The sequence below is a fragment of the Carassius auratus genome, chromosome 22, assembly GCF_003368295.1.
Source record: "Carassius auratus strain Wakin chromosome 22, ASM336829v1, whole genome shotgun sequence".
Classification (NCBI taxonomy): Eukaryota; Metazoa; Chordata; class Actinopteri; order Cypriniformes; family Cyprinidae; genus Carassius; species Carassius auratus.
Window position 1 is genome coordinate 21997045 of NC_039264.1, and position 14043 is coordinate 22011087.

Here is a 14043-nt window from a genome sequence, read left to right on the forward strand (position 1 = left end):
TTTATTCATTTTAAACATACTTATTAACTTACATATTTATAAATGCATTAATATGAATAATAATACGATAGATAGATAGATAGATAGATAGATAGATAGATAGATAGACAGACAGACAGACAGACAGACAGACAGATAGATAGACAGATATGTTTTGTTATTATTGATCAATTATTAATGTACTTATTTATGGAGAAAGAAAATCAACGTACACATAAGTGCAGACAAAGAAGAAACAAGCTTAAACACTGATCTTAGGTTGGATGACTATATGTGGACTTGTTCACATTTGGATTTGAATTTCAAGGCGGCATTATGGTACCCAATCACCTCTTTCCCAATTCATCCCCATAGTTTCTCTCTCTTTGGAAGAGCATCTAAATGTTAATAGGCGTAGTGCAGGTACATTTCCACCACGGCGTCCCGCATACATATCCGTTTCTCTGAGCTGCAGCTGAGCTCTAATGTCAGAATGTTAAATGGAAGACCATGAGTTTAAAAACTTAAAGAGGCAGTGAAATATTGGCCAATGTGCTTGAGGGATGACTGGCTCTTTACTCCGGGTGTCAGTGTTTAATGGTGGGCCTGGATGCATATAAGTTAGCCCAAGCATGAAGGGCAGTGGGACGCTCATGTGGAGGAAAAAAAGGCTCGCTTTCAATCCGCCCTCCTTTGGCGGGGCGGGGGTCCCATCAGAAACATCATGTCATTTCTCTCACTCAGTCAGCCTTGAGATGCACTGCGGACTTACCTCAGTGTTGTACACTCCATATATCAGGAAGATGAAGAGGCCCTGCGAAAGAAAGAAAGAAAGAAAGAAAGTTGTTAGGAATCTTTCTGAGATTCTGAAATGAATAAGAACTGTATGAAAAGCATTTCTGAAGCTGATATGTGTAACACTATACGCTGAACTTTGGCCCAAGGTTTCTGAAGTATATTCCTCCCTCGAAAGTAAGCAAGAAAGAGGCTAACGGAGAACAATCAGTGGCATAGATAGACTTAAAGCACAATAAATAAAGGGAGAGAAAAACCAAAGGGAGCTTGAATGGGCTGCCCTTGGATGTACAGAATGAGAGCACATGTGGTGATCAAAAAAAATGGCAGTTTTTCATTATTTCCACAGTTGTGGCTATTCAGGAGAAGAGGTGTGCATCTGCAGGTCTGGAGAGCCAAAGAAAAGACGACGAGTTGAGGAAAAAATGGTGAGGGTCAAATTAAAGTTTGTCCAACATTTAAAGAATTCTCAAAAAATGTGAAACGATGGTTGGGTTTTGCGATACAGAAGTGCAAAATGGTAAGGAATTAGTTAAAAAGATCGTCATTTACTCTTCCTTGAGATTTAAATCCCTTCAAAGGAACACAAAAAGTTTTGGAATGAAACGAAGGTGAGTAAATGAAGGCGTTTTTGTCGAATTATTCAATTAGAGTTAGTCTTATTAGCAAAGACATGTTAAATCAACAAAGCGAGCCAGATTTTCCACATATCTGTATGTATTTCTATACACATTTTGCTCTTTGCACTTAATATCTTTCTTCAAAGGAGGATGAAAGGAAAAGCATTTCAACTCTAGAGCCAGGTCTGAAAGTGTGTGAATGAACTGCCCTTGAGTGAAGAAAGAGGACACATATGGTGGGAAAATAAAAGGTGCCATTTTTTCCCTTTATTTCCATTGAATAGAAAGTTGCACATCTTTAGGGCTTTTCAAGGAAATTAAAAGTTGTACTAACTTAAGGTCAACACTTTTCAGCTTCTTTAATTTTAGAATTCTGAAATGTTCTCGACTGTACACACAGAAAGTCGATACTTTTTAGCACTGGTGGAGTTTAATGAGTTTACGAATGCAAGGTCTACATTCCTTCTGTTGGAATTTTTACGTCAAAATCTTGGGATTGCATCTTTTTTTTATTGGCTTATTTTACTCAATGCTGTCTGACAGCTGTGATAGAGTAACATCAATCAGGCGGGAGTTTGGAGCGTCCAATTTGCCACAGCTGGATCACAATGCATCATCATTGACAGCGTGATTTGGAGGTGTGCTCCAGATGTCCACTGTGTTGCCTGTGATGCCAGCCCTCTTCATTTCATCAGCGCTGGGGAGCCGCAGATCTCCCATGAGGCCATGCTACGCTATCAGCTACTGTCAAAGTAGCAGTGACATCTATCATGAAATTAGAGAAAATAAAGAGGAATTCTTTTTTGTATACTAGTCTATGAAAACCACAATGGTAAATATCTAGAGCCAACACTGGCATATTAAAAATCTGATTTATTGTTTTGAAAACTGTGATCTTCAGACAGTATGATCTTGAACATACATATTTAATTGCCTCACAGGTTATTTTTATTTTTTTCAAATGTACAGATAATCAGATAATCACTTAAAGAAATATTTGTTTAAATAAATATTGAAATAAATTAATACTCTTTCTAATAATTCTGAATTGTTATGTAATATTAAAAATTAATATTATTATTATGAATAAGTATAAAATGGCATTATTATTATTATTATTATTATTATTATTATTATTGTTATTATTATTATTATTATTATTATATCTGCATGTTTAAATAGAGTGATAAGTATTTGTTTAAATTATCATGTATTATTATTATTGTTGTTGTTGTTAAAATATATATTTGTATGCTTAGACAAATATTTGTCTAAATGAAAATATTAATACATAATAATATATTCATAACAGTAACACCAACAAATGTTAAAATTAATAAATTAACATTGATTTACATAAATATTTAAGTAATAAAACCAATAATAATAAAATGTTTCAATAATCAAATTAATAAAACAATGTTCATGATACAAATATTTGTTTAAATAATTCATAATTGTTATATAAAATTGTATTATAAAAGTACATTATAATTATTTAAATAAATATTCGTGTTTACATAAGTAATTAAATATTTATTTTATTATTGTTAAATATCTGTAATATTGTTTAAATAGAAACACAAATATTCTTGAAATGAATATGTATTATTATTATTATTTAAATTTATATTTGTATGTTTGAATAAACAGACAAATATTTTTTAAATAAAAATATGAATACATAATAATATAATAACAATAATCATCATCAGCATTACCAATGAATATATAAAATGTTAAAATGAATAAATGAACAGTGATTTACATAAATATTTGAATAATAATAATAAGTTAAAAATAAATAATTAAATATTCCCCTTTAAATTAATATTTATTTAAATAATTAATAATGCTATTTAATATTGTATTATAACCATATTATTATTATTAATATTAGGTAAATGAATATTCATATGTTTACGTAAGTACTTAAAGGGATACTCCAACCTAAAATGAACATTTTGTCATTAATCACTTCTCCTCTATGTCTCTCCATATCCGTATGCTGCGTATGCTCTTCTGTGTCAGCCACGCCACAAGGATGCGCTGTTTCTACGTGTATTCAGCTTCGATTTAAAAGAAAGAAAACAGCACATCCTTGTTGTGCAGCTGACACAGAAGAGCATACGCATAGCTTCATAACGTTACGGTTGAACCACTGATGGCAGATGGACTATTCTGATGATGCTTTTCATACTTTTCTGAACTTTGACAGTGTGTTTTATTTGGCGGTCTATGGGACAGTCACAAGCCTCCAGGTTTTCATCCAAAATACCTTAAATTATGTTCCATAGATGAATTAAGCTTTTACAGGTTTGGAACGACATGGGGGTAAGAGATTAATGACTACATTTTCATTTTGGGGTGGAATATCCCATAATAAACATATAATTGTTGTTGTAAATAAACATATACATACAAAAATGTGGAACTGGTCAATTATATTTTGTGAAATGTGAACAGAAATCCTGTTTTAAATGAATTTGACGCTGTGCTACAGTAGCCAGGACTCTTCTAAGGAAGCAATACCCAGTGATAGAGGGGGGTAAAAGACAATGCAGTATGCATCTTATTGTTTTGCATTAAACTGTCAATTTCCTATTTAGTATTGCAAATGAATTATCATGTTTTTGATCATGGGCCTTATTGTGTTATAAGCTTTCATTGTGTTCTGAACAAAGTGGGAAAAACATCCCTCACATATTATGAAAAATGATCAATTAGAATATAATTGAGTTAAAAATAAAATGGCACCAAAACAATAATGATGAGTTGTTTAAAAAGTTAATTCATTAATGACGAGCTAAAAACAAACACGGAAAAATGGAGCACATTTAAATGCATTGTGTTTTTTGGGTTTCGGGGGAAAAAAATAAAACATTTCTTTTGAACTCAGCTTTAAAATGGTGAAAATGTATGCAAAGGGATTGTACTGCTTTACATCAAACAAAAAGCATAAATTATCTGCTAACGAAACTAATTAGGAAACAATTCTGTTGTTTAAAAACAGAATGCATTCGGAACCAGCAAGTGTTGTGTTCTAAAAACACGCGGCACCCCAGAGATCAAGATGCATTCGCAAGTGTGATTTCATTCCAACAATCAGGACATGCTCGTTCTAACACTTCCTTAATGCATGAAGTCTTCTGCAGATACAGAAATATTGTTATCTATAGAAATCAAAATGGCAAATAAAAATAAAGTTCTAGAGCTGGAATTCATGTATTTAATTTATTACATTTTTCAACAAATATTTATTATTAATATTTAATACAACAACAACTACTACTACCACTACTACTACTACTAATAATAATAATAATAACATTATTATTATTATTCCTGTAGTCGAGGAAAATTTTTATTAAAACAATTTTACATGTATTTATTTAAAAAAATATATATTAATATTTATGCTAGTACATATTTAATAATAATAAGAATAAACTAAATATTTTTTATAAATAACTAAATAAAACAATTATAATAACTATTATTATTAATATTATTATTATTATTATTATACGGTAAAGTAGTCAAGGAAATATATGTATTTAATTAAACAAATATTTATTGATATTCATGCTAATACATATTTTATAATAATAATAGCAGTAATAATACATTTACATTTGTATAAATTCAAATAAATATCTGCTTACACATTTTATAATAACTACATTTGTTGAAAAAAAATTGTAATAACCATTATTAATACCATTACTATTATTTCTGACTGTAAAGTAGTCAAAGACATTTATTTATACAAATATCGAATCATATTTATGCTAATACATATTTAATAGTATTACTAATAATAATAACAATAATAATAATACTTACATTTTTATACATTTAAATATTAGTTTAAATAAATATTGGGTAATATATAATATATAGCAAGCAAACAAGCAAACATCTTCCTCTTTTTTAAATTATTTTAGCACACTTGACTTTGAGCAAAGAATAGTGTTAGGAAGATAGAGATGGAGTCTACAACACAACACAAAAATGCATTTCCCCCCTAAAAAGGAAGTGAAATATTTTTGTTGAGGTCACTCATGGCTGCACCATCCTGTGTCAAACAACGATAAATCCCTCTCAAATGTGTGTGCCACGCTGAACGCACTGTACTCCTCCGAGAAGAAAGGCCCTTGCTCCTCATTACCTACGACAAGATACAGAAACTCACTTTGCTTTTCATTTAGGGGCTTCACGTCCCTTTTTATGGATGTCCGCCTTCACGCTTTTACTTACTTCGCCTCGCCGCCTGCCGCGTAATAAATGATTATAAATTTTCACAGATGACCACCTCGTCTTTTTCATCCCTTCGCACTATCCCCTAATGCACAAAAAGTTAGAGAGCGAGCAGGTACAAAATTTTCCTCCGCAAAACCCTTTTTTGTCTTTATTTATGACGTTGTCCTTGGTAAGGGAAATTTCAATGTACTGAAATGAAAACTATGATTAAAGGGACACAGTGTATGGGCAGAGAGAACGGGGCAGCTCTCCATCTCCGTGCTGTTATATATATGATGCTGGGTGAACAAATGGAGCTGACCGGATGAACGGATGGAGTGACATCAATGGTTTTGGAGGAAAAATGCACTGATCGTCCACAGCATCTGATTTTAGTAAGCAGTAATGAAAGGAAACAGTATCTATCTAGCCGACTAATTTATCCATGGAAAACACTTTGGCGAAACAAGCCGTGTTTGAACAGGACCAGCCCTTTGCTGTTCGGGCTTGGAACCAATTTCTCAATTTGGTGAATAGCGCGGGGGACTTTGATGACGGCATGAGGGGTATCAGGTGTGTGTGTGTGTGTGTGGTGGCTTTACAGAGGAGTTGAAGGCTAGGTTGAGGTTACACTCAGGGCAATCTTAAACAGAGTCTAGTGTGACACACAAGCGCACAAAAATGCACAATTACACCAGCAAGCCAGATGACTGTCAACATCTGCTTCGGGTGAAAGGACTGTGTGTGTGTGTGTGTGTGTGTGTGTGTGTAGTCATTATAGCTCTGGACTGTTTGAATCACAAAATGACATACAATTTTTTTTTACATACAATTCTAATTCAGATGTTTCACGTACGTCTACATTAAAAACAAACATATATCAATATATTCTTCACATTAATGTTTATATAGCTAAATCCATTATTTAATCAGTATATACAGTGGTGTGAATGAAGCATAAAAGTAAATCAATTTATTAAACAAGAACTTAAATAGAAGATAAAAAATTGCATTATATATTCTCATACCCAGCGATATGATATTTGCGATACCTCAAAAAATTATACGATACAATTGCGATTTGATTCGATACAGGAGTATATCGATCGATATATCAATATTTTTATACAATATATCAAAATATGCTTTCTTACATTTACAGATGAAACCACAACGTCTAAAATGCATTAAACAGCGCAGATATATTCACTATTTGTCACGGTGGATCAATTTGATCCATGGTCGACATTAAGGTCTGTTTAAGAATAAGTAGTCACAAATTGGAGGATTGTGTGATTTAATTTGTAGTTTATGGAACTGCTTTAGCCCCGATTGATTTGTTAGGTTATTTCAAGTCAGGTTTTTGACTTTAATCCCCGCTTTTCCTCGGGTCTCCGTGGTATTGTGATGCATCATATTCACACAGCAGTAGCTGTGATGAGAGAACGCGCTTGAAAAACAGTTTAAAGATGAGAAATAAATCTACATATAAAATATTGGTCACAGATTATTGGTCAATTTCCAAACAAGAAAAGTATAGCGCATCCACTAGTAATAATATTACAATATTTTTTTGTTTACCGATGCTAATATGTTCGAAATTATGCATCACTATACAAATGCTAACTTGTATCAGATGCACACTTTTTAAACACTTATATATATATATATATATACACACACAAACACACACACACACACACACACATTTATAACACTAGTTTATTGACCTATAGTACTCTTCACTATTAATTAGTTGCTTATTTGCATGAATTTGCATTTTGGCTGTTTATCAGTACATTTTATTAGTTGTCTGTTTATTAGTATATGAGTACGGTTTATTTATTAGTAAAGCACATATCAATGTCTTATTCTGCATGACCATATTTTAGTTCCATTAATCCTCATACCTAAACTTAACAACTACATAACTAAATATTAATAAGCAGCAAATTAGGAGTTTATTGAGATAAAAGTCGCAATTAATAGTTAGTTAATAGAGAGAATCAGTCCCTAAACTACAAATATTTTAGATACGTCAAGTAAAACCTGACGGTGCTCATAATTGTGCCATTTTAGTCCGTCGTTTCCAAGGTCAGCAAACATCGTTAATGTGGTGCTTCAACAAACAAAGAGTGACTCTTCTGCAGCTAATGGAATATCAAATGTTCTGGACACCCATTCTGACTTTAATCTTCCTAGGATTACGCACAGCAAACCCAAAGAAACGTCTCGTCTTGTCAAACTAAAGTTGATGCATCAATCTGGGTCGGGTCACGAGATCCAGGCTTTTTCTGTTTGTGTCAAGCAGAACCTCCTGCATGTGGCAATAATTACAGAAACACGAGACAGAAAAAGCTCTGGAAGAAGAGAAATCAGAGCGCGAGAGAAAAAGACGCTTTTCACGCTCTTTTAAGAGACCTGCTAATGTCTCTGACGCCCTCCAGAAAAACAGTTCAATTAAGTTGTATACACAACGTTTACTTTAAGTGCCAGCGGTCTTTTAAAAAAGGGCCAAATGTCAGCTTTGGGTCTTGATGCTGATGTACTGCAGAACCTCCAAACCGGATCAAATTCAGAGACGTTTTTCAGCTGCGTGGTGGGAATGTCAGAGAGGCTTCAAAACCAGGCCCAGCTGTTAAACAACGAGCTTCAGGAGAACGTGAACGAAAAGTTGAAAGCGAAGTAGACTTGTTATGTTAGCCCTCTGAAAGTCTAGATTTGATTTGGGAGTTACAGCAAAAGAACCCTCGGATCAACAATGAGGTTTCTAAAGTTGTCGTCTGGTGTTTTGGAAACGAAGCATGATGTGTAATCAGCTATCTGTTTCTGATCATTTCCACCCTGGAGATGGCTATTAAAGGTACATTGCCAAATAGAAACAAAGTGAACTTGCTCTGGATTTGATTTCACCCCTGGACGTTTTGACATATTAAATAGCGGAATAGAATTTGTAACACTTGCTCTTTACTATTATACCCGTCAATGACAAAATAATTTTATCCGATCTATAAACACACCGCCTGCACAGGGTGGTCTGACTCACTGGTGAAGTAAAGAAAACTAACCCTCTGCCAGTCAGCTCTGAAAATCCTGGAACGAGGCAGGACGGGGCAAGCGGGATCACAAAATGAGTGAGAAAGTGAGAAAAGGTAAAAAAAAAAAAATGATAATGTGTGCTAGCGTCTGTCCGTGCTAAAGCCGCTGCTATGATGAAAAAGTGTTCTAGGTCAGTGGTTCTCAAACATTTTACAGGGGCGTACCCCCTGGGACATATAACATTCTTCTGTGTACCCCCTCTCTTCCACTTACACTGCAGTCACAACTTTCCTATTAAAGGACTGCCAGTAGGTGGCGCTTATGAAAAAGCTGATTTTGACACAAAACATAAGTACTTATTAACGTAAGTTGCTGTGTGCACGTGAGACTGTTACTAAACACTGCGCTTTATGCTGCTGGATAGTATTTATTTATCCGAAAGTTGTTCAAATCGCGACAATCGAATATGGTTATAATGATAAACAAAATCTGAAACGGTAATACCAACCGTGGGGAATTTTATCATGATTTACCATCAAACTGCTAATCGTTACATCTAGGGGTGTGCACGGATAGCCGAACATTCGAATATTAGTTCTTCTCTAATTATTCAATAATTAAAAATGATATTCGAATTTCGCAAAAAAAAAAAAAAAAAAAAAAAAAAAAAAAAAAAAAAGTTCACAATAAAACCTAATTTGGTCACGTTCTGTGATTCTCCACGGCATATTTGAAGATGTATGCAAGCAAAAATAATTAATGAATGAATAAGGGGCCGTTCACATATCGCGCCTAAAACCGCGTGGAAAACATTATGCGTGCCGCTTTCTCCTTCTTTCCAAAGCGCTCGGGCATAAGCGCAAAATGAAAATGGGAAATTTCAGCAAAGGATAAATTAAGCTTTCAGTAGCTCTGCTACTAAATTTATTTCAAAATGGCAATACATACACAGCTATGAACAGCTGTTCCTTCATCTTGTCTGAGCTTTCAACGTTGTTACGGGAAAGGATGAAGCTGAATGTTTAGTTCTTGTCACATGACCCGTGGTGCGCTTGCGACATTCTGAAAAGTTGAGATGTTTTTAATTCGATGTGGTGTGGACGCGGCTGGAAAAAATGGGCACATCGCACCACGTGCACATCGCAACAGCGTCGCTTCCATCATGAGCGCGCATACCGCTACATTGGAAATAACGAACTTGAGAGCGCAAAAGAATCACAGAAAGTGACCGAATTCAAGAACATTGTTGCAGCATCTCTCAAGCAACGAATAAACACAGTTAACTTGGAGAATGCAGTGAAAACTCCGTCTGCCCTTGACCCTCGGCACAAACATCTCAGGTTTCTCGATGATCACATGAGAGAAGTATGAAAAAAAACTTTTTTGAACATTATCAGAACATTTTCCTTGATGCGAGTGGTTGTGTCACCAATGATGAAGAGGATGCAATGGCCACTCGTCGGAAAAGGCTGAGCCAGTTCTTCAGCGATGATAACAGAGAGTCCAGTCGAGACGAGTGGTAACAGTTCTTGCTGGAGCCATGTATTCCACCAGATGAGGATCCCATTCAGTGGTGAAACGAAAACATGAAGCGCTTCACAAAACTTAGTCTCTTAGCACACCATTATTGTGAGTCCCGACAACGTCTGTACCGCCAGAGCGCGTTTTCTCCGTGGCCGGCCTTATTGTTAACAGACTAAGGAGCCGACTTTCCCCCGATCATGTTTACATGCCCATATTTCTTAACAAGAACATGTAAAACAATAGAAAGAAAAGCAAAAAAGATTTGCGGACAGTTTAAAAGTTTAAAAGTTAAGTGTAGGCTACGTTCTACAATAGCCTAATTGTTGCAGGCTGCTTTACGTTTTTTCTTTGTTCACTTCTTTTTTTTTTTTTTTGCTTTTAATCTGTACTTTTGTTTTTTTGCATGCATTGTTAAAGGTTTTCAGCTACAAAACAAGATGTGTGATGTTCAAGCTTATTTTGTTTAAGCTTGTTCAATATGATGGAAACAATAAATGTTGCTGAAAAATAACGTCTGTCTCATTAAACTTAATTTAAATAAATGAATATTCGAATATTAGTTTTTTGTGAGCTCAAATATTCAAATGTGATATTTGCAGAAAACGCCCATCCCTAGTTACATCCCTACTTTTGATGTTCATTCATGTTTATTTTGTGCTTTAACTAGTAAATATGAAAATATATTTGGTTCAAGTGTCGCTTGAAATGAGGTGCATTACAACATATTAAAGAGCCACAAAACGCTATTTACACATTGAATTTCGTACAAAACAACAACTTTGTTTCATATCTAAAGTAGCCTGCTCTGTAGGGCTGCACAATTAATACAATTTCTAATCGCGATTACAATTATGGATGCCACAATTACGTAATCGTTCAAAGAGGCAATTAATCGTTCAAAGTCCACTCATGTTATTCCGCATGTTTAAGATATGTTTTTTTTCTTTCTACATGTTATCTAGAGGGTTTTTCCATTGTTTTAGTTTTAGTATAACATTATAATACCACTCATATTTGTACTTTTTTTATAATTAAAAGAAGAAACCGATCCGATGTGTATTTGAAATTTGAGGCGTAATACTATAGAAAAGCACTAAAGGTTTTTCAGTTAGAGTGTTTTCATCATTTATTTTCATATAAAAAATACTGCATGCAGTTGCATCAAACAATGGTATAAACATCATTCAATGTATATTGTGATAATCGTAATTAATAATCGCAATTACAATTTCAAGGAATAATCATCAATTTAGATTTTTGTCATAATCGTGCAGCCCTACTGCTCTGTCTTGTCTGTCGGCACGTTGTCAGTTTCCTCTTTGCTAACTTTATATATAACGTTCGCTAACATGACCGTACCTTTCTCCAAAATGTGAATTAAGAGGTGAGAGAAACACAGGGGCAGAATGAGTGTACATAAGGCCCTCTTGAGGTAGGGAGAAGCTGAAAATGAAAGCGATAGGGATACCCACAGGCCACCCGGCAGCCAAAAGAAGAGGCAGAGAGCGGCGGAGGCAGTCAGGGGAGGCGGGGAGAGTTATTAACTTAGCCCTGAAAGCCCTTCTTAATATAGGGTCCGGCGGTGATAGCTAACAGAGCCTGGCAGAGGTGACAGCTCTTGGACCTGCTTGAGGAAATCCAATTGAGAAGCAGCCAAGAGGAACAACAAGCGCAAAACAGATGTTCCCTGCTATCGCAGAGCGCAACCGCATATACGGCAGAAACACCCTCTCTGCTCTCAAATTGGACGGAGAAAAAAAAAATAACAATCGGGATCATTATAACATTAACGTTTCTGCATCTTCCCAGCTGTCTAGTATAAAATCGAACAACTCGGCTATTCAGAGGTTTAATATCTCGTTATATGCTGAATGGATGCTCAGATGCATCTGAAGGTTAGTCGTCACAAGATCGCATATTCAGACTTGTGAAAGGTGTAAAAATATGATAATAGAATAAGGTATTATGCCATTTCAGAGGACAGTTTACTAAGCAAATTCTCAAAGGCCAAACTATTTGTATGATACAATCCCTACTGAACCATGAAAGCTGATATGATTGAGGAATTTCAAACATGTAATGAATGAAAAAAAAAAAAAAAATATATATATATATATATATATATATATTTTATTTTTTTAATTTTTTTTGCATTGTGTACACAGCTTTGCAACTGAGCTCTCATTAAAGGTGTGTTGTCAGATTTAATGTTGATAAGATCAGTTTATTTTACTGAATTGATTCACTTGATCATTATACTGTAAGCTAGTTCAAACAGACCATTTTATTAATTTGACCTCCCGCACAGCATTATTTATTTATTTATTGTTTGTTTGTAATTAGCACAATGTCCCAGTTCATTACAATGTTTTCCACAGATTTTGCATTACGTTAAAGCATTTCAGAAGGTTTTCAAATTTTACTGGTTGTAATTAGTTCAAATTTATTTGTTCAGTTTTCAAGAAGTCACCACAACGGAGATCATTTTTGTTTTCAAATAAATGATCATTTGTAATAATTATATAAAATGGTTCATTACAATATGTAAAATTGAAATATACTACAATAATTATGATATATAAACTGTTTAAATTAAATATAAACTGTATGACAAAATTAAATAACTTGGATATAACCATGCATTTTATTTTTTCAATTACATCAGTTATATAATGTCTATATATTAAATGCATATTATATAAATGTGTGTGTGTGTGGGTGTGTGTGTGTGTATACACAATTTAAATCAACTGCATAAATACAGCATAAATCATAAGAAATTGTTTAACTTAATTATGTATTTTGTTATTTAAATAAATTACAAAAATTACAGAATTTGTCTGTGCACATTACGTGTTGTATGTTAATATTATGTTATTATATTACATGTGTTAATGTAATGTTATAATATTATATAAAAAACTATAGTTATAATAAACTGCAAAATTAAATATAAATTGTATTATAATGTAAAAATTATATAACTTGCATATAATCATGCATTTTATTTTATTTTATTATATAATGTGTATATATATATATATATTACATGTATATTCTATAAAATATATAAATATATTATATTAAAATATGTATAATAAGCAGCATAAACCATATAACAATTATTTAAATTACATATAATTATGCATGTAATTACTTAAATAAATGACATAAAAATATGAAGTCTTCGTAAGAGCTTCAAGCTATTTTTTGCTCAAAGCTTGTAGGGTAAATTTTTTTATAATTTAATCAAAAGATATCTGCTACGATTTATCTAATGTACAATCTAACAGTTTTCCCAGATAAAAAAAGTCCAAAAAATGGACAACGTTCTTTCACAGAATTGAACTTTAATCTTGACATCCACTGCATTTCACTATTCATTTGTTTAGTGCGTTCAAGACGAAAATGAAAGAAAAAGAAAAGGCGGGACACTAAGAATCCAAAGTAACTAAACACCAAAAGCTCATGGGCCACATGTGTGCCGAAGAGAGTGAATGGTAAACAAATTCGCTTTTAAACAAGACAATTTCACATTGCATGCTTCGAAGGGCCAAGTCAAACATCCTTGCAGAAAATTGATACAAACTCTTAACACATGGGTCAAAGCCATACTCTTTGAACTCCAGGAGAAAAGGAGGCCCCTTGTGCCAAAAAACTGTTTAATTAAAAATACTTAGGCATCCAACAGACATTTCTGAGTGCCCCCGCTGTCAGAACGCATGAGACCGCCCTGCCAATCTCAGACAAACTCTAATTACATACTTTCCACTGAAAGCAAGAAAAATGTCAGGCTTCTCACGGCTAAGACGGAGCAGCTGGGACGGACCTGGATCTCGTGGAG

The 14043-nt window shown here is 33.8% G+C and overlaps 1 pseudogene; it reads right to left on the reverse strand.

Annotated features, from left to right (window-relative positions):
• LOC113040532 (adhesion G protein-coupled receptor L3-like) overlaps nt 1-14043 on the reverse strand; it is a 56805-nt pseudogene that overhangs the window by 21834 nt on the left and 20928 nt on the right.